This window comes from Ochotona curzoniae, unplaced genomic scaffold (genome assembly GCF_017591425.1).
Source record: "Ochotona curzoniae isolate NIBS_2020 unplaced genomic scaffold, NIBS_Ocur_1.0 scaffold_1852, whole genome shotgun sequence".
Taxonomy (NCBI): domain Eukaryota; kingdom Metazoa; phylum Chordata; class Mammalia; order Lagomorpha; family Ochotonidae; genus Ochotona; species Ochotona curzoniae.
This window is the reverse complement of record NW_024467087.1, coordinates 24536592-24562855: the sequence shown is the minus strand read 5'-3', so window position 1 is coordinate 24562855 and position 26264 is coordinate 24536592. Positions and strand designations below refer to the sequence as shown.

Genomic DNA, 26264 nt, shown 5'->3' with positions numbered 1-26264 from the left:
ATCCTGGATCCTGGATCCTGGCTCCACCTTCACAGCTTTCCCCAAGCCATTAGCAGAGAGCTGAATCAGAAATAGAGCAGGTGGAACACAAACCAACACCTATATTAGATGCTGGCATGGTAGGTTGCAACCTTACCTGCTTCACCACAGCACCGGTCCCTTCCATGAGTTTTTAAAATACCCCTTGCATGCATGGATGTCAAACTTTTTTTGCACCAAAATTAACATCTGTTAGGAACTTCCCTCAATCCTTACTTGATCTTTTTCTGCCTGTTACTCATGAATGTCAAGAAAGTGCCTAAGAGCATGCAGCTCCTTTAGGCTCCATTTCACATTTCAATGTCATGGTTTTTTTCTAAATTGTGACCTTTTTCTCTTATTTTTTTTTTAAATGGATGGAGTTTTATGTCTTATTCTATAGAGAATTTAAAAAAACTAGAAATTGTAGCTCTCCCTTGTCAGATTCTATTTTTCCTTTACTATCTTCCCAAAGTCATTTGTCACTTTTAATCACACTTTATATGATTTTGGTTGTGGGGGCTTTATTTTTCTCTGTTTTGCCTTCTTGAGAGATGATCAGTGTCTCACAGAATTTCTTTGTAATATACTCTGATAATCAATTATATTAATGATTATGTGTATGTGGAGAGCCTATGTTTTACTAAAATTAATATCAGCATATGCCTGAAAATATTAATAGCTTTGGATCAATCTATCCCAGGCTGCAAAATCTGTATAAACATTTAAAAATCGCCCTGTACAAACTTAGGCCAGAAACTCCTGCCACAGCAGTCAGGAGAGGTGCCTTCAAGAGAGAGGAACCAAAAAATATGGTCAAAAGTAGAATCTTTTAAACACAATTTTAGGGATAGAAAAAAGAAAAACAGCACCAGAGCAGCAACTAACAAATAATTCAGGGTGAAGGTAAAACTCATGAAATGGTGGAATCACAATCCCATCTAGCCTGCTCAAAACAAAAACCATCAGAAGAGTGTGACCGATTACTTTTCTCTAGTCTCATGGGAAGCTGAAAGCTCAGAAAGGTGAGATCACTACTTCCTTTCTATTCTCGTAATAAAACTGAAAGCTCGGAGGAATGGGGAGCTGCAGGTTTGGTGGAGAAACAGGAATACTGCATAGACTTCACTACTTTCACATGATAAAAACTGGGAACTTTGGCGGATGAAGCAAGCATCTTGTATACTTTCGAAAAGGACACCCCATTTCTCATGCTGGTCCTATTTATCAATTATTTCATCTAACTCCTAATAGTGTGAAGCCTATCAACACCTAATAAATATTTGATCATATTAGTTTCATTATTTTATCATTATTATTATAATGAGAATAATCACTTTAATCCAATGATTACTGGACTTAACATTTTTTTTTCTAGATACAACCTCTCTTAATGTAACTGATCCAGGTGGCAATGCACTTTTAACTACTTCCAGGATAATATCCGTGTATTAGGGACTACTTTCATTCAGTCAAAATTTCTACCCTCAATCTGAACTATGCAAGAATCCAAGAAGAATGTGCTTCCCAACTTGGGACAGGACTTAAACTTTGTGCTTCTCTAGTTACATTTCTGGATATCTGATTATATCAACCTCAAAGACTTCATTGTGTTTCTGTATCATGTACAATATGTCTCTATCCCTGCTTACTCTGGCTGTATATAACCTTAGATTCTACACCACAGATCCTTGTTGAGTTTTTTTTTTTTTTAAGTCCTGGCTCACTTAAATTGTCTGGAAATCACTTATATGGAAAACCTAATTTTCAATCCAGAATCAAATCTCTACCTGGAATAACATTCCCAATAAATCCTATTATTGTCTTGTATTCAAGTAGCCTGGTCATGTTACTGAAAGATGTGATAAGGCTCACCCTTAAGGAGACAGTTGGTAGCAGCAATTAAACTAGTCACATTGAGTTTTTATTTGTGCTAGCCCAGTCTAATAATGTCTACAAGTCCATGAGCAAAAACAACACCTGTGGCCACATTAGCCTCACTAGCTACATGTGATTCTAGAGTCATCCATGTTCAATAACGCATTGGACTCCAGTAAGGATGCCAGAATATAAATATATTTGCCAGAAAAACACACACTAAACTAAGTATCATGCCAGAAGATTTCCAAAGCTTGAAACTGTATTCTCAGATCTGTAAAGAACAGTCAATATGGGCACAGACTCAATCTGAATGTTCCAGTAAGGAGTTTGTCATGAATGAGGAATAAATTGAGGTAATACCAGGAAGTATTCTGACCATGTGGCACTTTACAAGAAGAAAATATAAGGTCAGAATTTAAAACCCAAGGGAAAAAAATTATTCTCAAAAGTTTACAACATGATAATTTTTCACAGGATTATTGGGAAATAAGACTCAAAATGATCTCCCATCTCTAACACAGTACCTCCTGAGCTACTTGGGCAGCTACCAAATTGGTTTCTGGCCAACATGAACTTCCCAAACACAGCTACATAAATAAGCAAGGATGATGGTGGATAATAGCCCTTCAGGAATGAAACAAGAATAGTCCACTGGTGCAAAGTCTAGATGGCATTTGTGAATTGAAGTGGCTTGAACAAACAGAAAAGTGACAGGACAGAGGAAAAGACACCCTGCAGAGGAACTGTAAGCAGGATTTAAGCATAAATGCATCAGTCTGTCTTTGATTTGAGTTTTTCCTTTAATGGGTGATCTTTACAAAGAATCCATGATGAATTTCTATACTAAAATACAACTTGGTGTTACAGAGTGATTAATATTTGATGCACATTATTTTGCTTACCCCACTTTGTGAGGTCTCTAACCATAGCCAAGATAAGAATTTAATTAGAAAACCCAAGCAGGGAACAAAAAGCTATGTTCCCCCACAGTGCAATGGCTGGAATGCTGATAGGGTAAGGAAGTACTCTGATAATTATAGGGTATATTTTCAAGGGCATAAGAAAGGAAACTGTAACAATCCTACCCAAAATATCTCCACATGATCTCACTGTTCACGATTCATTCCTTGGGACTGGCATAGTAGGTGAAGCCACCGTATCTCATATGGATGCCAATTTGAGTTTTGACTGCACCATTTCTGATGCAGCTCCATGCTAATGTACCTGGGAAACCAATGGAAGATAGCTCAAGTGCTTGAGCCCCTACACCCATATGAGAGACTCAGAAGAGGCTCCTGACTTCCTGACTTCACTAATGGCTGCCCACGTGCAGCCATTAGTCTAGTCCATCTGTTATACCTCTGTTACTCTTTCAAATAGATAAATTTTTAGAAAAAAAAAAGATTCAAGCCTTGTACAATCCTTGTACCTTCCCTCTTACAAAACATCATGATTACCCATGTATTTGCTTACCATTTATCTTTCCTATTAGCCTGTAAGGATCATGAAGATGGGGAATATGACTCTCATGCAAAATAGTGCTGAAGTGTGAACTGCATTTACTTAAGCACTATTAAAAATTAAATATTGCAGCAGGCATTGTAGAACAGCAAGTTAAGCTGCCAACTATGATGCTGTCATCCCATGTGATCACTGGTTCACATCCCAACGGTTCCATTTCCAATCTTCCAATTCCCTCTTTATGGCCTGGGAAAGTAGACGGGAATAGCATAAGAGCTTGGGCCTGCCCACCCGCATGGGAAACTCAGATGGAGCTTTAAACTCCTGTTTCATCAGTAACTCCTGTTTTCATTAGTAAAAATACAACCAGAAAAAAATCAATCAAAATTCATATGATCTGTAAATCATACATGATTTGGATAGTTCCCCTAGGCTAAGCCAATTCTCAACTTGGAGATAACTACATTTTTAGCCCAGCTGCAGCCATTGAGACCATGTAGGGAATGAACCAGCAGATGGAAGATGACTCTGTCCTTCTTTGAGTAACTTTGAAATTAATAAATCTTTTATAAAGATGCCGTTTTCTAAGTTAACTCTGGCCACTCAAATTATTTCTGGTGCCTCAAATATTTTCTCTCTCTGATCATTGAATGACCTGATCTTCTAAAGACAGCATTCTTTTATAAAGATTTATTAATTTATTCCCAGTATTTATACTCTTAGTTCATTCAACTTAACCTTCTGCCAGTTTCTTTCACCACCACGTGGACACATTTCTGCTGTATATACATTATGAATGAGAGAAAGGGGACATCATTTGAGATGAGATGTAATCTAATAAATGTAATCTAATAAATGAGATGTAATCTAATAAATAGATAGGTGATGCAGGAAACTGATGCCACAAGACTAAGATAGAAGAACCTGAAACAAAATCACCAATTTTCTAAGTTAACTCTGACCACTCAAATGATTTCTGGTGCCTCAAATATATTCTGTCTCTCTCTGATCATTGAATGACCTGATCTTCTAAAGAGAGCATTCTTCTTACTATACTCCCAAAAACCACACTTACTAACTGCTATACTTTGTGGAAGGTTTACAACAGCAGCCAGCTCAAAATTCACATCTGCATGAAAACAATTAGTCATCATGTATTTCCTCCTATCTGGATTGAAGATGTGTTCCATGCCTTTCCTCTTACCTCTCTCCACATGGCTTAACTTTCTCCTAGTGAGTTGATTTATATTTATCAGAAATGCATTAAAAATCACAGCATAAAAAAAAAGAAAACTAGAGAGTAACGGTATGGCTCCTTATGAATCTGTAACTAGGGGGTTGATTAGTCAAGTCCTTGCCTTCATGTGCCGGGATCTTCATGTGCCGGGATCCCATATGGGTACCACTTTGTATCAAAGACTGCTCTACTTCCCATCCAGCTCCCTTCCTGTGGCCTGGGAAAACAGTAGAGGATGACCCAAAGCCTTGGAACCCTGCACTCCCATGGGAGACTTGAAAGAAGCTACTAGCTCCTGGCTTCAGATCAGCTCAGCTACAGCCATTGTGGCCACTTGGGGAGTAAACCAGTAGACAAAAGCTGTTTCTGTCTTTCCATCTCTCCGTAAATCTGCCTTTCCAATAAAAATAAATTTTTTTAAAAAGCCTCCATAAAAAACAATTAACCAAAATTCATATCATCTGTAAATGATAGTTCCACTAGGCTAAGCCAGTTCTCAATGTGGAGATAACTAGATTCCCAGGTGATTTGCAGTAATATGTGGTAACCACTGGAGAACAGTTATTGACATCCAGAGCATAACAGCAAGGGTGCTGTTAAAAAAAACCCGGTGCTTGACTTAGCTTCCACATCGAAGATAATTCTCTGATCCAAAAAGTCACTAGAGCCAAGATTGAGAAACAAGAGACGAAATGTTACTATAGCAAAATTAATGTGCTTATAATGATTTCAATAAGGGGCAAGGATGTGGGGAGGAAACTAAGACTTACTAAAAACCATCAATTTCAGCTAGTTATCTCATTGGAATGCAATAAACAATGCCTAAAAGATTGGGTATGGGATAACTAATATGTGACTGATGTAGGTCATGGGATTGTACTGAGGAGCTGCTTTAGGAGAATTTGTTGGGGCGTCATAAAGATCATCCACAAAGCAACTCCAAAAGGAGCTGAGACACTGAAGAAGAAAACGTCAAAAAGCCACAGCTGACCACCGCCATTTTTGCTTAGGCAATCCCTTGCAAGCAAACACAATGTCTTTTCTTTATCTGAGTTGTATTCAAGATAAACAAGTTGGAGTGTTTGCTAGGGTTTAATCTTTTGCCACAAATCTGGAACTGTGTTCCCTTTTAACAAACAAGTATCTACTTTCAAGAAGTCAAGCTACAGAGAGGGAAGTCACATTAAATAGAGACAAAGGAAGATGTTTCCCTAGCAACCAAAAGTACTTACAAGATTTCATCAAACTCATTGTGTACTATTTCATTTTGTATTTGATCACTTTTTTTTTCCAACATGGACAGGCTTGAAATAGACTGATAAATAATTGCCTGAATAGTCCTACCACTTTCTAATATCCCATTGTGAAATTCCTTTCAGTATCACCAAGGACATAATTCTGAATTGTAAATGCGAAACAGCATAATAGCCTCTGTCCCCTTTCCTCCCTTTAAAAAGGTCTACAGTGTAAAGCAACAAAGGAGCTCTCATATAGTACAAAGGAGGTTTCTCTCACACACCCGAGTTGCACACTCTACTAAGCATGTAAAAAGCATTTTTCAAATCATTCCTTTTGAAAAGTAGCAGGAATATCTTAAGAACCAAGCATGTTGCTAGCTAATCCCCTCAGCTGTTACAGATGGAGTACACCCAAGGGGGATGGGAAAATATCGATGATTTCTAAAAGACAGTGACTTGATTTAATTCAAGTGATTCTCCTATTGTTAAAGTGTCTGGGGCAGAAAAACACATACAGAAAAGCAGCACAGTATGGTCAAACACACAGAGGTTTGCTAAGATTGTAGGATAGCCCCACTTCTGTCATGAACCAGAGGTACATTTTAGGCAAGTCCTTGCCTGCTCTGGGTCTAAGTTATTTTGCCTGTAAAGTGAGGAGGTAGAAGAAAGCAAGCCAAGGTTTTTACTCAGATATGTCAGTAAAAATTTAATACAAAGTAACACAATGGCAAATGAACCCTTCTTTTTATAATTCTTTTGATTTGTGTGAAATTTTTTTGAAGACTCATTTACTCTGAATTGCTACTGTGGCCTTATCTAAATTTATTTTCTAATCAGTATTCTTAATACTCTTGGTCAGTTCTGCACTTATAAAGCACTCTTCATAACACTGGTTATCCAATAATCCCCCTCTGTTGTGTCAATACTGTATCCTCCATCAATGAGTGCATCATTCCAGAAATTCAGCTCATAAGGAATGGGAAAGACAGACTGTAAGCTGTTAGAAGCCACAGGAGCACCTGTACTCACAGGAGACTGAAAACTTGACTGTAGAAACCTGCTATGCATATATACAAAGGATTAATCCACAGAAAGGAAAACGTTCTAAATTGAGAATGTCTTTGAGAATTAGTAGAGCAAATGAAAGTCCATTGTTCTTTGCTAAAATGAGAATAAATTGAGTTAGCTATGTAACCTGATATTTCAGATATAATTTCATTTTTATGTAATAAAACCACATTTGTTTACAAAAAGATGTCAAAACGAGTCTTTACAGTGTAACTGAAGTCATATGTAAATACTTGTTATTAGAGGAACATATTAAGGTTATGTAAGTAAAATAAGCAAATAAAGGAAAAGATAGGAACCCAACCAAATACCTTCATTCAACACTCTGAATAATAGGGGCAAAATTCCTCGGGTTTTATCACCCATTGTTGATCCAAGGTATATGATGCTGTTGAAGGCAAAGTTTTGCTCTGACTTCTACACTGCACAATGTTAATTCAAATTCAACTCCTTTACATATCATACTCAATTCTTGTTTAGCTATGAAACAAATGCAAAGACATAGCCTTGGCATGACAGAGGAAATCAGAAAATCTTAATTGGCGAGACACACAAGGCAGGAAAAGCCTAGGCAACAAAGCTGAGGAGAATTAAAAACAAATATCTATTGGTTTTCCCCACAGAAGGTATACTCCCTCACTGTTCTTCTACACAATTTGGATTTCCAGATGGCAGAACGATCACTCGCTAAAATGTTTAATTGTGACTAATGATCAAAGACTTTGACCATCACAGTCCTTTAGCTTGTTTTAACTTCTCAGAAATACATGGGAGATTCTGCTGTGGGCTAGATTGGGCCTAATATTTCTTCCCTTGGTTCTTGTCTCTTTCTTGAAAAGCGTTTTAAGTACAAGCACAAATATCACAGACACTGTGAACCTGCTCAGGAACCAAGTGGGCCAAAAAGCACAAGGTGGAAGAGGGAAGGAGAGAATGAAGGAAAGAAAGAGGGAGAGAGGGAGGAAGGTATGGAAACAAGGGGAGGGAGGGAAAGGTTACTGTCTGCAGACCTCCCTATCCACAGAAAGAGCGCACTCTTTTCCATGGGCAGCTTCTTTGGAGTCTGGAGAAGGGAGTGGTTATGTGATACTCCCTCCAGGCCCCAAGTGAGGGGAAGTACTTCCCGGGGGAAGGCCGACTGTATTACAGAGGACAGAGGAGGTATGATTTCTAGCTCATTACCTGCCTGTTCCATTTCACTTCAAGATGCAGAAAATATATGAGAATGAACACAATTTAAGCAAAGCTTAAATCCCATAGGATTAAAGATCCTAGTAGCTTTAGCTCCTAATTACAATTAGATCCTTAACTGAAATCATCATTCGAAGTTTGGTTCAGCTGATTAATAGCTCCAAGTAAATGTGCCTGTTATCTTCTTGGAGAGAATAGACCCAATTATTCACATGTCTACTGAGTACCTATTGTGTGCACATCTCCCTTAGCAAGTCAGAAGAAAACAAAGAAGAAAGAAGATGGATAAGCTCAGGCCAGCAACTTCACTGCGACTTAATGAGGAGTAAGAGTTTCTCCTGGAAGGAATAAATAAGATTACCTCATGTAAAGAAATGGATGGAACTAAGGAGCCATCACAAGGTTATATTTCAAGTGTGCCTTAAAGGATAAGTAGAAGAGATGGAAATCAACATCAGAGAAACAGGTGAGCTGAGCATAAGACATGGAACCCTGAGAACGCATGGAATAAGCAAAGGACAACAGAGTTCTGAATTCCATATAGTGTAAGGCAGGGCTCTACATGGGGCATTAGTGAGGCTAGAGATATTAGCAGAGATGGGTGGGGTAGGTTCTTGTCTTCATATAAGAAAGAATTCAGACAGGAGACAGCACTGGTATGCAAAGTAGCAAGGTTTAGAGGCCAGTGCAGTGGCAAAGCAAGCTCAGCCTCTACCTGTGGTGCCAGCACCTCAGATGGCTGCAGATTCAACTGTTGGCTGTCCATTTGCTATCCTGTTCCCTACTAATACACCTGTGAAAATAGTAAAAGATACCCCAAGTCCTTGGGCACCTGAACCCATATGGAAAACCTGGAAGAATTTCATGACTATTGATCGGCCCAGCTCCAGCTGCTTTAACCCTTTAGGAAGTAAACCAGTGGATGGGAAATCAATCAATCAATCAATCAATCCTCTCTATCTCTCACTTTCTCCTTTAAATTTGGCTTTCAAATCAAATGAAATAAGTATTAAGATTTATTTTGATTGGAAAGGCAGTTTTACAGAGAGGAAGACAGAAAGATTTTCCATCTGCTGGCTCACTCCCTAAATGGCTGCAAAAGCTGGAGATGAGCTGATCCGAAGCCAGCTGCCAGGGGCTTCATGGTTTCCCACACAGCTACAGGATCCCAAGGTTCTGGGCCATCCTCCACTATTTTCCAAGGCCACAAACAAGGAGCTGAATCAGAAGTGGAACAACCAGGACACCAACCTGTGCTCATATGGGTTGTTAGCACTTGTAGACAGATGAGTCAGTTGAATTTTCACACCAGCCCCGATATGAAATCTTTACAAATAAATGTAGCAATATTTAACGGGCTAGGGCATCTGTCAGAAGGCATGGGCACCTGTGCAGACAGAACCTGAGAGCAAGTGCCCATTCAGACTAGGGAAAGCAAAGTGACATGGTGTGATGGAGAGAATACACTTTACAGGCAAGGTGTGTGGCTCAGGAAAGAACTGAGAGCTGAGCTCACAGTCTGCACAGACCTGGGCATCTGATGGATTGGGGTCCAGTGCTTTCCGCTGTTTCTCCTCCCCCTCCTCCCTTTTCTCTAGGACAAAAATGTTTGCTGGGTGCGCCTAGGTAATGGTACTCCCAGGGCTTCTCCACTCAGGGCTGTCAGACTCGCATGCTATCAGACTCCCTTGCAATGTCCTCCTTGGAGGGAGGCTGGGAAGGTTCAATTATCCAGTGCAATTTGATGGGTAACCCATTTGGGGCTGAGTACAGAGGATTCTCCAGGGGAGCTCTTTTTGGGGGTGCAGGGAAGGCTGGGGCACATTATGAATATCAGAAAATGAGCAGCAATAGTGCAAGGACACAAGCCATAGGCTTCTCAGACAGTAACTACTGTCAATCTCCCCAGGGACTCCTGCCCTGTGCTCCAAAGGAGCAGCCCAACCTGGGCTTTGTTTCAGCCACCCACCACCACCCTCCACATTCGTTTTCAGCCACCTTGCCCCTAGAGAGGAAAAGCCTACTAAGTATGAAATGCCCATGGAAAGCTAACTCGGCTCTGACCACTCCCCCAGCTCTGTGAGCTCTCTACCTCTGAACACTCCCAAGCCCCTTAAGCTATAAAGGGCTAGGCCTACTGAATGACTGAGCCACTGCCCTGCATTTTCCCTCAATGCATGTGCTGACAGTTGGCCACTCTGTGAATTTACTTCTTTTTAATGATAAAGTCAATTTTCCTGTGAATTTATATCCATATCCCTTCTGTTCCGTGCTTTTTTCCCAACTGGAAGGACTCAGTACTGTGAAACACAGGCTGCTTATAAGGTATGCTCCATGGATGCTATGGTTTCCTTTGACCCTGCTCACATATGTAGGCTAATTTCTAACGTCCTAACAGAGATATGGTTAAAAGTGATCTCCAGAAGATGATTATACATAATAACAAGGTGTCAAGACTTTGCATTGAAAACTATGGGAAGCTATTACATGATTTTAAACACAGATTGACGTAACTAAAATTACATTTTAGGGGAAAAAATTGTTGTAGCAATCACTGGAAAGCTAGGCCTGCGGGGAATTAAATTTGTTGTTGAAGAACTACTCCAATAATTGTGACAAAGTGAAGTACTGAAATCCACCACTACATTATCCTGAATTCCCACTTTTCTCAGTAGCCTAGAGTTAAGAAATAGTGAAAGTATGAGCTGCTAGGATGGGTCAATAGGAGAGCAGTAGGGTAAAAAAATTAAAGTCAATGACAAAGTATGGTCTAAGTGATAAACTATGGTGGCCAACATGTTAATGAAATGAAGTTAAGCAACATGAAAAATGAGAGGAATAGTGACGTCCCAAATGCAGAATGTGGTTCAACTGATCCACCTCACCAAAGAACTGAGAGCTAATAAATGATGTCTCTTGAAACTGTTACATAGTGATAAATAACCAGCACAAGATTAACAACATAGAAAGACCACAGATTAAAGAAGCAGTTGTATTGGGATGACAAGAATGACCAGCGTAACAAACTGTAATATATTAGCAAGATAGGGGAGTTTAACACTGAGGTAGAGTAGTTCTGTTTTACTGAGAAGAAATGGGGAAAACATTATCAAAATAGTGGGCCTCCAAATACAGTCATGCATGTTGCAGACTACAAACACGGCACCACTACCATAACATTGTCATATCTTCATACATTTACCCGAACAATTTTCTAGCATAATAAAATCCAGTGCTTTGAGGAAGGAATGTGTCCTAAATCACAAAGAAGTGCCATATGAGCTAGCCAATACTGCCAACCAAAAAGCTCATATGTAGTAGAGTCAGATGGCCTGAATTCCAGTTGTAGGGTGAAGAGTGACTGAGGATAGCAGAGTCACGTTCTGAACCGGGCTCCATGGAGCCAGGAGGATATAAGCTGTATAATAGGATAGCATGGCAAAGTAGCGGGAACACAATTATTCTTTCAATCAGATCATCCAATACACAATGCACAGTTAATCATCCCCCCCAAAATGCTTAAATGTGAAAATAACTAGTTTTAATATATATGTATATATAAATCTATGCAAATATTTAATTCTTACACACTTCAGTTGTGTGACTTACAAGATAACTACCGATTACCTTTATTTTCTATATGACAAAACTGAGAGGTTCCAGAGTGAAATCTGCTTAAGGCCATGCAGTTAGTAACTGGTGAGGCTATAAGTGAAAGCTGGATCTTTCTCTTTCATCTCTGCAAAAATGCCCTCCAAGAACAGAAAATAAGTAAGCCACCTGCATTTTAATAAGTTGGTACCTTCACTCTGCACATCGATAGCCACAGTAGTGTTGCTACAGTGTGCACAGTCTTCTAGGAGGCTCATCCTTTATTCTCATCTGTGCCACACCCTTAAAGCCCTTTTCTCTCAGTGGGCCATCTCTCAGTATGTTACCCCTCCCATCCAAAGACAGAAAAGTGAATCGTTTCAAGTATGTGCCTCCTCAGAGGTTGTACCACAGCGGGGAGAAGTCCAGCACACAATTGGAGGATTTGCACAGCACAGATGATTGGCTCTACTCAGAGCACTGCCTTTGGATGTCCTGATTCTGACAGTTTCAGAAAGCAACCTGGAGCCTGTTTAAACAGACACTTAGTTGGACCAGCACTATGGCTCAACAAGCTAATCCTCTGCCTACTAGCATCAGCTCATGTCCCAGTCACTGCATTTCCCACCCAGCTCCCTGTGTATGGCCTAGGAAATTAGCAGAGGCCTGCAATATTGGGTTTTCAGTTCTCTGCACTCAACTCACAGGTTTGCAAACACACAGAGAATGTCACCTGCCTCCCCAGAGCCCCACGGTCTAAGCAGCCAGCTCTTTCAAAGGAGTATGAACTTGGGAACTAACATTACTGGACTCCAGGTTAAACATACACACCTTTTGTAATGCAAAGCACAACATATGTGAAAATGCAACTTGATGATAAAAGTAATGTCCTTGGTTGTCTTTTCTTTCCTTTTATAATACCTAAAATCCCCTCTCCATTACAGATGACTTCACTATATTCAGACTGGAAAAGTTCAGTTGGATTTGGGGAAATATAAATTTATGTTCTTATTGCTAACATCTAGGTTGGAACAAACACATATAAATATGACTTATATTTTCAACCTGTTTTTCTGGTCTCTTGTAGAGATTTAAGAGTCATGAGCTTTGGCTACTGGTAAAAGCATATTTTGGATCTTTGTTCTATTTCTCCAGGTGATTAACTCATTTTAGAATGTCTGAACATTCTCGTTGTTAACAAGGTGCTTTGAAAATACATGCAACTGTATTCACATAATAATAGGCATGTGGAATGTCAGCAATGTACTATTTGGGCTAATATATTTTCTTGGATTATTACCAAGATAATTCCAAAGCACAAAACCTATTTCTAAATGTGCTGAGTAAACCAGTAGATGCAGTGCCAAACTTTTAGCCAATTGTCATCACCAATCACTTCAATTTTAGTTAAAAGAAGGACTCTGTCCATTTTTGCTTGCTTAAGCAGATCAAGGATAAGATTCATGACCACATTATCACATGTACAATCCAGAGCTGTGGCTTGGCTTATCAACAAAATCACTTTGATATCTTAGCCCATTCGTTTTCTTTATTCAAGAGATTAAAAAAAATGTAAGCATATGGTTAGGCATTATCCGGCCAACTCTGACAAGAAAAGCTAGACTTTCCTAGTTGCTTGTCATGGATTCAAATGATCTACCAGCAGGTTCCAGTTGAAGGAATTTTATTTTAATGATTTTAAAGGGAAAATAGAGGGCTATGAACAAAACAAGAATTATATGTATGATTGATTTTGAGTTCAAAGTTTGAGGAAAATTACACCTGGCCTCAATACCTCAAACTGTCTACCAATATGTGTAGCTCCTTCACCTGCAGTCAACAAAGCAGGAGCAAGAGGGCAAAGGGGTTATATTGCTGCCAATAATTTGCAAAGACTGTGTGCATATTTATGTCTTTTGTAACACCTGCTAAAGTACTTCACCTTGACCCCATGTGCACCAGCAGTTAAGTCGGATGAGGATAGACCATCGACCATTTTGGTATATGCCACTAGTGAATCTGAATGCATTTGAGCCTCAATCATTTCTTTGTTCAGAGCTGAAGGAAAAGAGCTTATACATAAGCTGCTCTTGGTCCAAAAAACCCAATTTCCATACCTATGAATTACCCAATTTATAGTTTCACAAAAATGACTTATCCTTGGCAAAAAGAACATACATCACCCAACAAAGAGGCTGATTCAAGAATGATTCCCCACCACAACTGGTTCAGAAGGCAAATGGGGAACAGACTCCTGTGTTGAAAGAATAAAAGGTTGCTTGAAATCGTGTATGTGTTTCCTCCTTTCTCTCACGCTCCATCAATCCTCCACCCACACACACTCATGCAGACACCAGAGGTTCTCACACTCACATTTGCTCACAAACACTAGAATATGCACAAATACAATAGATTCCTATCTGCCTACATTATACACCTGCTAAGCCACACAAATACCATACTATTTTAAATTTATTTATATAAAGGAAACATATTGCACATACACAGAAAAGAGAATTATATTTCCCACTCTCCCTCCTCCATTTTAAATTTCTGTGATGATATAATTTTGATTCACTTTATAACCAGTCTTAATGCATCACTAACTGTAATGTTCCACAAGTGAAACATAGAAAGACCACTGTTCTACTAGAATATTGACAAGGATTATACATAATAAGTCACAAAGATGTCAGTTTCATTCCTATACTTTGCAATTTTTGTATTCTATTCTAGCTACTGCACATATGAAAAAACATTTATCTTTTGGGGATTGGCATATACTGCTAAGCAAATATTCTCCAGTTACATGCATTTTATTATAAAAGACAGCATTTTGTTTCTTTTTTATGGCTGAGTAGTACTCTGTCAGATACATATCAAAGTATCTTTATCCTGTTAGTTGATAGACATCTGGGTGGATTTCATATCTTAGCTCTGTGAATTGAGATGCTATACAGAAAACTCTTTCATATACTGCTTATTTCCTTTGAGTGGGATGACTAGAATATTCTGTAGATTTTAAGATACCTGAAAAATCTCCATGCTGTCTTCTGTAATGATTGTACTAATTTACATTCCCACCAACAGTGGATTAATGTACTTTTTACTCCACATCCTCAGCAGTATTTGTTCTTTTGCTTGTTTTATTTCTGAATGATGGCCATTCAATTGGGTTGAACTGGCATCTCATTATGATTTTTACTTACATTTTTCTTGAAGGCTTGTGATCCTGAGAACCTTTTCATGTATCTATTGGCCATTTGTATTTCTTCCTTTGAAAACTGTTCATGTCTTATTCTATATAATTGGACTATTCAATATGTTGTTACTGAGTTTCTTGAACTCCTTATACATTTTAGGTATTCATCCTTTATCAGACGTATAGTTTGCAAATATTTTCTCCCTACTGTTGCTTGCCTCTTCACTTTTTAAGTGATTACTTTCCAGCTTAGAAGCTTCTTCACTGGGCCTGGCGGCATGGCCTAGTGACTAAGGGCCTTCACCTTGAATGCATCGGGATCCCATATGGTCACCGGTTCTAATCCCGGCAGCTCCACTTCCTCTCTAGCTCTCCTCTCCTCTCTGTATATCTGACTTTGTAATTAAAATAAATCTTTAAAAAAAAAAAGAAAGAAGCTTCTTCGCTTGATGTAATTCTGTGGGTGATCACTCAGGCTCCTGCCCTGCTGACTAGAGGGTGTGGCTTAAGCCTAACCTTCCCCATGGCCTGAGGCACAATCTTCAGACCCACACAAGGAATGTGACTTTCAACATGGCTACAAGGTCAAGGGGAGTATACCAGAACATGTCCTATGACATCACAGAAGATCTAGGGAGATAGACATGTCATAAAGCCAATTACAGTGTCTTTGGTGGGCGTGGGGTCTGCTGGAAGGCTCCCTCCTGCCCTCCCCTTCCTTAACCTTTATAACCTGTAACCTGTGCATAATAAAGTGGACGTGCCTCACCAGCTTGTCTCCTGTGGTTCTTGTGGCTGAAGGCCACCCTCTGGCTCACCCTCGGTGACCTTAGGGCCTGCTGGCAGGGCTAAACCCCAAGATAATTCCATTTGTCTATTTTTGTTTTTATTGCCTGTTCTTCTGGGTTTTTCCGCAAAGGAGCTCTTGCCTATGCCAATATCTTACACTATTCCCCCATAATTGCTGCCTTCAGGTTTTAAATTTAGATCCTTGACCCCTCTTGCATTCACTCATTCACCCTCATAGACACCACCCAAGTGCTCACTTACATGGAACTCAGTATGCTTCTTCCTTTCTACCAAACACAGCATGATGCTTGTGACTGCTTTTTCCTTTCTGATTTGAGTCTCCCACTAAAAATTTATTTAGTTCCTTGCACTTTGTCAAGTTGCCTTAGTACAAGTTACTTACTTCACTCCTGTCTCTGGAGCCAAATTCATAAGCTACAGCATGACTGGTGGATGGGAAAGAAGGGATGGAAATATCCTCTTCTTCTCATCCCTTAGCCGGATAAAGCTTTGGAATAAGAACAAGGTCAGTGAATATTTATTTTATCACATCGGAGTAGGAAGTAAACTTTTCAATACATCTTGGCCACTGAATATGTGCTGACATCAGTTCCCAGGGACGGATGGAAAACTGATACACTTCTAAAAGATGTTTTCAGCATATATTTGTAAAGTGCTATTTTCATTTTTAAATTTAATTTTAACCACCTAATAATTAATTTCCTTTGACACTATGAATGACAATATATGCATCACCTTATTTTATGCTGCTAATGTTTAATATAGCTGCTGTAAATCTGCTTAATTAAGATGAAGAAACCAAGATTCACATGGATTAAGTAATGTAGAGGGAAGAAAACTGTAATTAATCATTAACTCTCTCCTCCTCACAGCCTTTCTTGCCCTTCAGTTCATAAAAAGAATTTTTATTTTGACTGACTGGTATCCATGATGATATGTAACCAACATTTTTTTAAGATATGATAACTGTATAAAAAAAATCCCATGTGTGCCAAGACATTCATTGACAATGGTAAAGTAGCCATGATCTTTCCCCTAAATCTGGTCATGTTGATCTCTTCTGCCTTCCCAGTATTCATCACCATCTCATGTTTCATTAGATGTGAGTTTGCTTCAGACTACAGCATAAATGGCAACCAAGCTTGATGTGCGTGCTAGTTAGGAATTATCCAGCATTAACATAGTTAAATATAACCTTGTACCTTGCTTCACACAGAGGAGGGATGACTGGGTCTAAGCAACTTGAAGGTATTTCTGTCATGCTTCCTAGCTCTATACTCCCTGAGTTGCATTCACACTGGTGTTAGTTTTGATTTTAAACCACAGTGGGCACTTCCCTGTTATGGGGCCATTTCTTACCTCAGTTCTTTGCCTGGCATGACCCTTAGTACACCTCACCCTTATGTTACAAGATCCTTTTGTCCTTTAAATATCAAACTAAATATTACTGTGCATAGTTATTTTCTTCATCACCCCTCCCTCTCTATTCTTTTGGAGCCCCTTATTTGGTTACTTTTACAGCACTTACTCTACTTTTACATTTTGATTGGCCTTTTATTTTGTTTTCTCCACTAGAATGTATGCTCCAAGAAAATAGGAATGTTTCTCCCTGGGTTGCCATTGTGTCCCAAACAACTAGTGCATAATACACATAGACTGACATTAAATATCAAAAGTGACTTATGAAATGGATTAACATTTGAACACATAACTTGCTGAAGTCACAGATATAAACTGGCATAGATAGCATCAAAACTCCCAAAACAGCAAGTGTAGAATTGAAACACCAGATTTTTATTTTCTAACTCTAAAGCCTTCAGAAAGGGTATGATTCAATGAACTAACACATGGTGAATATCTACTGTTTGCCAAGGTTTCTGAAAAGCCTTAGACACAAAGAGATGATAAAGGCAAGACTCTGCCATTGAAAAGTTCAATTTATTGCCAAAAAACTTCACAAGTAATTCATTCATCCATCAATCCAACAAATATTTATTCAGTGCCTATTTACTGTCAGGATCATGAGAGAGAAGAAAGAAAGAATCCTAGCCCAGACAAAGCCCATTTTCTATTATGGTGGTTCTCTATCAGAAATGCACACCAAGTTTTTCTAGAGGCATATTTAAAATGGGCATGCATTGGCAGTAGCCTCCTCCCCAAAAAGTTATGACTCTATGAATGTGGGATGAATATCTTAATTTGCTTAAAAGCTGCATGGCTGATTTGAATTCACAGCCCAGCTTATAAATCACTGAGCTAGTAGAATGTGATGTGATAATACATTATCTTGGAAGGACAAATAAAATGTTGCAGAAATAGCATAACAAAAATATCCATAAAGGAAGTATAATTGGAGCTGGTTATTTAGCATGAGATAAATGAGTCAGGCCTTTGGCCTCAATATATGACATGTTTGGGTACCTGGGCTTGATTTCCAACTCTAATCCTGATTTCAGCTTCTCTGAATGAATGAATATGAAGCAGATGAAGGCTCAAGCAGTTGTATTCTTGAGACAGATGAAAGATCAAACAGTTACTTCAAAAACAAATGTAAGTCAAATTATTTACAAGTTTCTTTAGAATTTGGAACAGGTGCACACTGGATTTTAGAAGCCACTAGGAGCGATACTTTTCAAACTTGAGTGTTCATGGTTGCTAAGTTGCAAACTCTGACTCAGCAGGTCCTGGGTGGAGCCTGAGAGTCTGCTTTCCTACTATTCTCCATGATACAGAGGAGCAAGATTTTAGGGGTGTGGGAAAGAATACTGACCTTCCAACATAAAGAATAAAAAATGAGTATGTCAACAGAAAGTTGCACTGCCAAAACAGATCAAAGATCATCAGTGCACACAGAGACCAAGTCTGTAGCTATTTCTCAGGGAATATCATAGCAAAATCCAGACCTGGACTAGTTTTTAGCTTAGCAAAAAATGCAACAGGATTGCTATATAAAAATATATATTTTTAATTATAAAAAATGTATTATTCCTTTGAAAGAGTAAGAGGGAAGGGGTGTGTGTGTGTGTGTGTGAGAGAGAGAGAGAGTGAGAGAGTGAGAGAGAGAGAGAGAGAGAGAGAGAATCTGCTGCTTCACTCTTCACGTGGCCACAACGGCTGAGACTCGGCTATGCTGAATTCAGGAGCCAGGAACTTAATGAAGATCTCCCACACAGATGCAAGGACTTGAGCCATACTCTGCTGCTTTCCCAGGTGATACTAGCAGGGATCTGGACTGGAAATGGAGTAGCTGGGACATGATCTAGCACCCACATGGGATTCTGGCATTGGAGGCTGCAGCTTAATTTGCTAAGCCATAGTGCCAATCCCAACCAAACCTAATCTTGAATCTCAAAAGTTTTGGTATTTACAGGCTCATGGGAGACTTGTTCTCTTTGAATTCACTCTGAAAAGGGAGGGCAGTGATGGCAGATAAAATCGGAACTACTCATCTGACACTTGATGAACATTTCTTCAACTTCAAAATTATCTCAATTTGGAGTCCAACTCTAAGAAGCAGAATTTCAGATATTGTCATTTCTCACTCACTGGCCCTGATAAGAAAACAATCTTACTCTGTTATGATATTCAGGAGCTATTTGATGATACAAACGAATAAATTTCAAGGCAACTAATATATTACACACTCTTCTGGAGTTCATGTACAAATGATGCCACATGATTTTACTTAGACCTCCCACTACTTATATAATACTTCCCTTAATTAGGCATGTGTGAAACAAATTGATCAAAGTAGACAATCAGGTTTAATCTGAATTGTTGTATTTCACCCTCATGGAAATTCTAGCAGAATGTGTATTATTAAATCTATTCAAGAAGTTAGGCATTGAAGCTTGGGAATGATAACTCAAAAATCTACATATCTAGCAAAAGCAGAGTTAGGATCAGAATTTAGATGATCTAACTAGAAAGCTTTGTAATCTTTCTATTTTACCAAACTTCTTTCCATAATAAAATATTATATGATCACCCTGTTTCTAGTTACTATGTTAACTAAACACGGGATATTTCTATTATAGCACCTGCTTACTTCACCCTTAAATCAGTGGACATTTGACCTAAAGGCTAACACAGGTTTAAAATGTCTACATCCCATATTGGAGTGCTTGGATCCAACATGTGTTGTTAAGCCTTTGATTCCAGCTTGCTTCTAATTTAGACACTGGGGAGAAGAAATAGCTCACACAGTTGGGTCCCCTGGTCATTGCAGTTACTTAGAGAGCAAATGAACAGATGAGTGCTTTCTCTGGTTTCTCTCTTTGCTTCCTAAAAACACAATTTTTAAGATTTCTGTTTTAAATTCTAACTTTATTGTGTGCTTTTAATTTAGCAGATAGAACACTTGTACTCTATATCAGAGTAGTTGGGTTCAATATCTGGTTCTTGCTCCTGACTCCAGCTTCCTACTAGTAGAGACCTTGGAAACAGTGTTCATGGCTTAAGTGATTGCATTTCTTTCACTGCTGTGGTGCACCTGGGTTGAGTTTCCACATCTTACCCTGGCCTTTTCCTACCTGTTGTGAACATTTAGGGAGTGAATCAGTGGATAGGAGTTCATTCATTTTCTTGCTTTGTCTCTCTCAAAGCAATCAACATTTAAATCTGCCCGTGGTATACTTTTTTATTTAATTATTTGAAATGGGATCTTTGAAAAATCAGAATAGGATAGTAATTTTCAAAGTATAATCCATGGGACAGCAACATCCACATCACCTAGAACCTTGCTGGAAATGTACATTCACAGAACCTACACCAAACTTATTGCATTAGAACTATTTGGGGTGGGCCCAAGTATTTATATTCTAATAAAATCCCAAATGATTCTGACATTGAAGCTTGAGACTCAATGTTCTCTAGATTATGTCAAAGCCAAAGCTCAATCGTAAAGTTACCATCCTGTCAGGGTAATAATGTAGAAACGGTTTGCTTGGTTGTCTTCCTTTAGTTAAAATTCACTAATGTACAAACAGATTTATCCTCTCAAAAATAGAATGAGGGGCTGGCATGGTGGTGTAGTAAGCTAATTCTCTACCCTGTGGCACTGGCATCCCATATGGGCACAGGCTTGAGGCCTGGCTCTACTACTTCTGATCAAGCTTCCTCCTTATGTCCTGGCAAAGCAGAGGAGGATGGCTAAGTCCTTGTGACCCTGTACCTGTAACGGAGATCAGGAAAAAGCTCCTGAGTCCCAGGTTTGAATCAGCTCAGCTCTGGCTAGTGTGGCCATTTGAGGTATGCAAGATTTTTGCCTTTCCTTCTCTGTAAAATATTCATTTCAAATAAAAATAAATAAATCTTAAAAAGAAAAGTAAGATGAACCTTCAGGAGAGTCTCCACTAAAAGTAATAATGAACAGAGTATCAGAATTACGACTCTTACCTAATTGTAACTTCGTACGCATTAACCAATCCTCATCTCCCCTTTTGCCACATTCACCATTTTCTGGTAACTGTTATTTTATTACACAGTAGTATAACTGCAGTAAAAAAAAAATAAGTAATGCATATTTCAAAATATGTGGCAGAGGGGATTTTGCATTGTCTCATCACAAAGAAATGGTAACACATAAATTAATAGCTTATGATAATTACCCAGATTTGACTGTTGCATAAAATAAACATATATCAAATAGCATACTAATGTACAATCCTTATGTGTCAATTAAATATTTAACTACAAAAAGTAATAGCTATTTGTCTCAAAAGACCTCACAAAATGATCTGAGCATATCCATTTGTGAAAAAAGTAACTAAAGGATAATTTATCAATTTTCCTTGCATTTGAACGTGTAAAATAAAAATGTTTCATGTAATTTTAGTTCAGTAAATAAAGACATAATTTTCTGCACAGTGCCCTCATCTACCAATTACATCAAAGAACAAAAGCTTCGTCTAATTTCTGCCTTCAAATTTCAATTATATGACTTGATTTTTTGAAGTAATACTTCCCAAATTGTTATTCCTGTCTCTCATCCAGACTCTCCATTTAAAACATGAATCAAAACAGTCTTAAGACAAACCAACATTCCTTCTTTGTTCATTGCTTCATTCTTTCTTTTTTTACTTTCTTTTTTTAAAAGATTTATTTATTTATTGGAAAGTCAGATATACAGAGAGGAGGAGAGACAGAGAGGAAGATCTTCTGTCCGATGATTCACTCCCCAAGTGAGCGCAATGGCTGATGCTATGCCCATCCAAAATCAGGATCCAGGAACCTCTTCCAGGTCTCCCACATGGGTGTAGGGTCCCAAAGCTTTGGGCCGTCTTTGACTGCTTTCCCAGGCCACAAGCAGGGAGCTGGATGGGAAGTGGGGCTGCCGGGAATAGAACCAGCGCCCATATGGGATGCCAGGGCACATTCAAGGCAAGAACTTTAGCCTCTAGGCCATGCCGCCGGGCCCTGTTTTTTTACTTTCTCTCTTGGGAATGACCTTTTTCTACCTCTTCTCACTGAATCCCTCTCTCTCTTCCAAGGCACAGCTCACACTTAAAAAAAAAAAAATAGTTTTATTGCAAAGGCAGATTTACAGAGAAAACGAGAAACAGCAAGAAAAATCTTCTGTCTGCTGCTTCACTCTCCCAAGTTGCTACAATCAGCTAGAGTTGAGCTGATCCGAAGCCAGGAGTCATGATCTGCTTCTGTATCTCTCACATGGGCATAGGGTCCCAAGGTTTTGGGCCATCCTCCACTGTTTTCCCATGCCACAAACAGGGAGCTGGGTGAAAAGTGGAGCAGCCAGAACACAAACCATTGCCCATATGGCATTCTGGGCCACTGGATTTAGCCACTGGGCCATAACACTAGGACCCCTAGCTCTCACTTTTAATCAAATAACCTCACATAGTTAAAAAATGCTCAAACTTCTGAGTTAGAAAGACTTCAGTCCCAATCCTAGATCAAATATTTACCATCTTTGTGATCACTAGCAGATTCATTAACATTAATGTGCCTTGTTTTTCCCTTCTGTAAAACAGATCCAATAAGTCAATGTAACCAAATTCATCAACCCATATCTTAGTCTTGCTATAACAAGGTTCCTGAGGTTGGGCAACCTATGAAGCAAAGAGGTGTCATGTTTTTCATTTTTTTGTCTTTTCACTGATTTCTGGCAGCTAATTCATGCAGAGTGAAAAAAGAAAAAGTACTTTATTATGTATGAGTGCAATTGACATCATGGGGTTTGGTTGTTGTTAACAGCCCTAGTCTATAATTCTAATGAACATTGGTCTTTCCACTTTTGACTCATTCAGCTGTATATCCAGTGGAGGATTAAGGACGTGATCATAAATTTAAAAAGCTTAAAAAAATTTTTACCTGAAAGAAAGGAAGTGGGGAGGAAATATCATCATATTCTAGTATCATTATAATCTTAAATTGTATTTATGAATTACATGAAATACATTCTCTTTATATTAATAAAAACAGTAAGTAAAAAAATATTTATGTGGATTAGGATTTCATTAGCTGCAAGGGCCCAATGTATGTGATGGCACTGACATACTAATAAAGAGGCCTTATTCTACATCCTAAAATGGCAGAGAAGTAGCAAGGGAAATGGCAACATGCAGAAAGGAAGAACTTAGCTTCACTTCATAAAAAAACAGCTCTCTAGATAATCAAGATGGTAGAATAGAGTAAGGACACGTTTAAACAGGTGGAGAAATATTAGCCAGTGTGAAGAAGAGCGGGCACATTCCAGGAAATAGGAGAGGACAGAGCAATAGCAAGGGGTACTTGGAGACTGACAGGCATTGAAAACAATGGTGTGGAGTTGCAGTGACTGATACACCAGCAGCAGAATGGCGATCTGAACTCCACCAGCAGCCAGAATTACACCAGCAACAAGGTGGGAAGGGATGTTACCTGGGAACTCCAGAGGTGAACTCAAGGAACTTCCCATCCTACTGGTCGGCTTGATTTGACCAGGAGCAGAGACAGAGTGGTAGGTCCCAGATGGGCAGTGCAGGAAGAGGTTGGATTTCACAGCCCAGTTTGCCTCCTAGAACCTAAGCAGGCACCATTTCATTTAAGGAGCCAAAGGCTATTGGGCAGGACTGTGTGCTGGGCTGTGAGTGATTTCATTTCTGGCTCAGTGAACTATAATGACATGGCATCTGACAGATTCCACCCAAGACAGGTCTGGGTAGTCTTCAGACATCATGACCAACAGATCAAGAACTCTAGTAGTGGCACTCAGGAACCATTTTGTACAGTGTGGCAAAAGTTTTAGGACAGCAGGGACAACAGAGAGCTGTGCATGTGCTGAGCTCATGAGAACTCACTGAGCTCAGTGCATTGCACTGGTCCCACAGGAAAATAATACCAACTACAGCATTATATGGCTCAAAATAGGTCCATGTGGCCCTCAGACCTAATGGCCAACAGGTTCTGGCAAGATCAACACCACCAACAACCTAGCTCCATAGGACACCCGGTGTCTCCCTATTCCTGGTACCTGCTCCAACCAGAAGTGGAAAAAGCATTGTACAGACAACAGTGCAGCCTCAGCACAGTATCACAAGAGGTGGAGAGTGGTGAGCCAAGAGCTGGGGCTATGGAGACCATGGTGGAAGTCTAACGTAAGAACCCAGATCTGGAACTCGCTGGGGGGAGTGGCACAAGTGACTGCAAACAAAGAGTCATGTACCAACTGCAATAAGTAAAATCAAACGATAGACCTGTGGATGACACAGCTTAAAAAACTGGCCCCAAGGAGAAAAATCTGATAACTAAAAGTACAATGACCAAGAGCAAAAAAGAGCAAAAAAGAGACAGAGGCACAATGAATATTCCTGAAGATGCCCCAGCAAACCTTTGCCAACTTCAGAGTTCGCCTGAGGAAGACATCAAGAAAATGGGGGATATAGAATTCAAAACTCTTGTTATAAAACTTCGTATCTATGAGAAGCATGTAAAGCAGGCACTCAATGAATTCAAAGAGTATGTCACACTGGAAATGAATCAAATGAAAGCTGATATATCAGAAACGAATGATACAGTGGAGCAAATGAAAAGTGCAGTGAATTTTTCCACCGCAGCTGGAGCCAAGGACGAGAAGGAACAGAGGGAGGGAGGCTGCCTACAGGTGCTACGTCGCCTCCTACCTGCTGGCCAAGGGCATCAGGAAGATCCTGCACAGCGTGGGCATCGAGCAGGACAATGAGACGCTCAACAAGGTCATCAGTGAGCTCAATGGCAAGAACATCGAGGATGTGATCACCCAGGGCATCGGCAAAATGGCCAGTGTGTCCGCTGGTGGGGCTGTGGCCGTGTCTGCTGCCCCGGGATCCGCAGCCCCAGCTGCCACTGTGGCCCCTGCAGCAGCAGAAGAGGAGGAGGAGAAAAAGGAAGATTGGAGGAGTCAGACAACGACATGAGGTTCGGCATGTTTGACTAGATCCTGTGTGCCCCACCCCCAATAAAGCCTTTTATGTTAAAAAGAAAAAAAAAGTGCAGTGGAGAGTCTCCAAAACAGAATGAAGCAAGCAGAAGAAAGAATCTCAAAATTAGAAGACATTTCCCTTCACCAGGGGGAAACAAACAAAAAGCTGGAAACAGAGCTGGATCAGGCCAAAAAGTATTCAAAAATTGAAAGACACTAATAAAAGGCCAAATATATTAGTTATGGGAGTCCAACAAGGTGCAGAAAGAGGAGCTGGGTTTAAAAACGTATTTGATGGGGCCCGGTGGCATGGCCTAGCAGCTAAAGTCCTCACCTTGAACGCACCAGGATCCCATATGAGCGCCGGTTCTAGCCCGGCGGCTCCACTTCCCATCCAGCTCCCTGCTTGAGGCCTAGGAAAGCAGTCAAGGATGGCCCAAGGCTTTGGGACCCTGCACCCTTGTGAGAGACCCGGAGGAAGTTCCGGGTTCCCGGCTTTGGATCGGTGCAGCACTGGCCATTGTGCTCACTTGGGGAGTGAATCATCGGACGGAAAATCTTCCTCTCTGTCTCTCCTCCTCTCTGTATATCTGACTTTGTAATAAAAATAAATAAATAAATCTTTAAAAAATGTATTTGATGAAATAAAGGGAAATTTCCTAATCTAGAAATAGAATTGGGAAGCAACCACCAGGAGGGTCTCAGGACTCCCAACAGGCCTGATCAAAAGCAATCATCACCACAACACATGATAATCAAGCTCTCTTCAGCCGAACATAAGGAAAAGACCCCTAAATGTGCATGAAAAAAAAAATCAACTGACATATAAAGGAGTTCCAGTTAAACTCACAGGAGACCTCTCACAGGAAACTCTATAGGCAAGAAGAGAATGGAGTAACATACTCCAGACTCTAAAAGCAAAAAATTGTCAGCCCAGATGTGAGGATATAATACAGTATGCATCTCTACTTCCAAAGATGGACTCCCAAAGAAACTGTTAACAGTATCTTGACAATAGAATGCTGAACTCTCTGCTGTTGTCCATTTCCACTATGGTGGATATATGACTGTGTATGAAGAACTTTAATAATGATATAGGGGAACTCCATGAGTGGGATGGGAATTGGGGAGGGGATAAAGGAAATCCTATGATCTATGGAACTGTAT

The 26264-nt window shown here is 39.6% G+C and overlaps 1 pseudogene; it reads left to right on the top strand.

The window, feature by feature from the left end:
- Nucleotides 1–16118: 16118 nt before the first annotated feature.
- On the top strand, nt 16119–25112 carry LOC121169492 (annotated as a pseudogene).
- The last annotated feature ends 1152 nt before the right edge of the window (nt 25113–26264 follow it).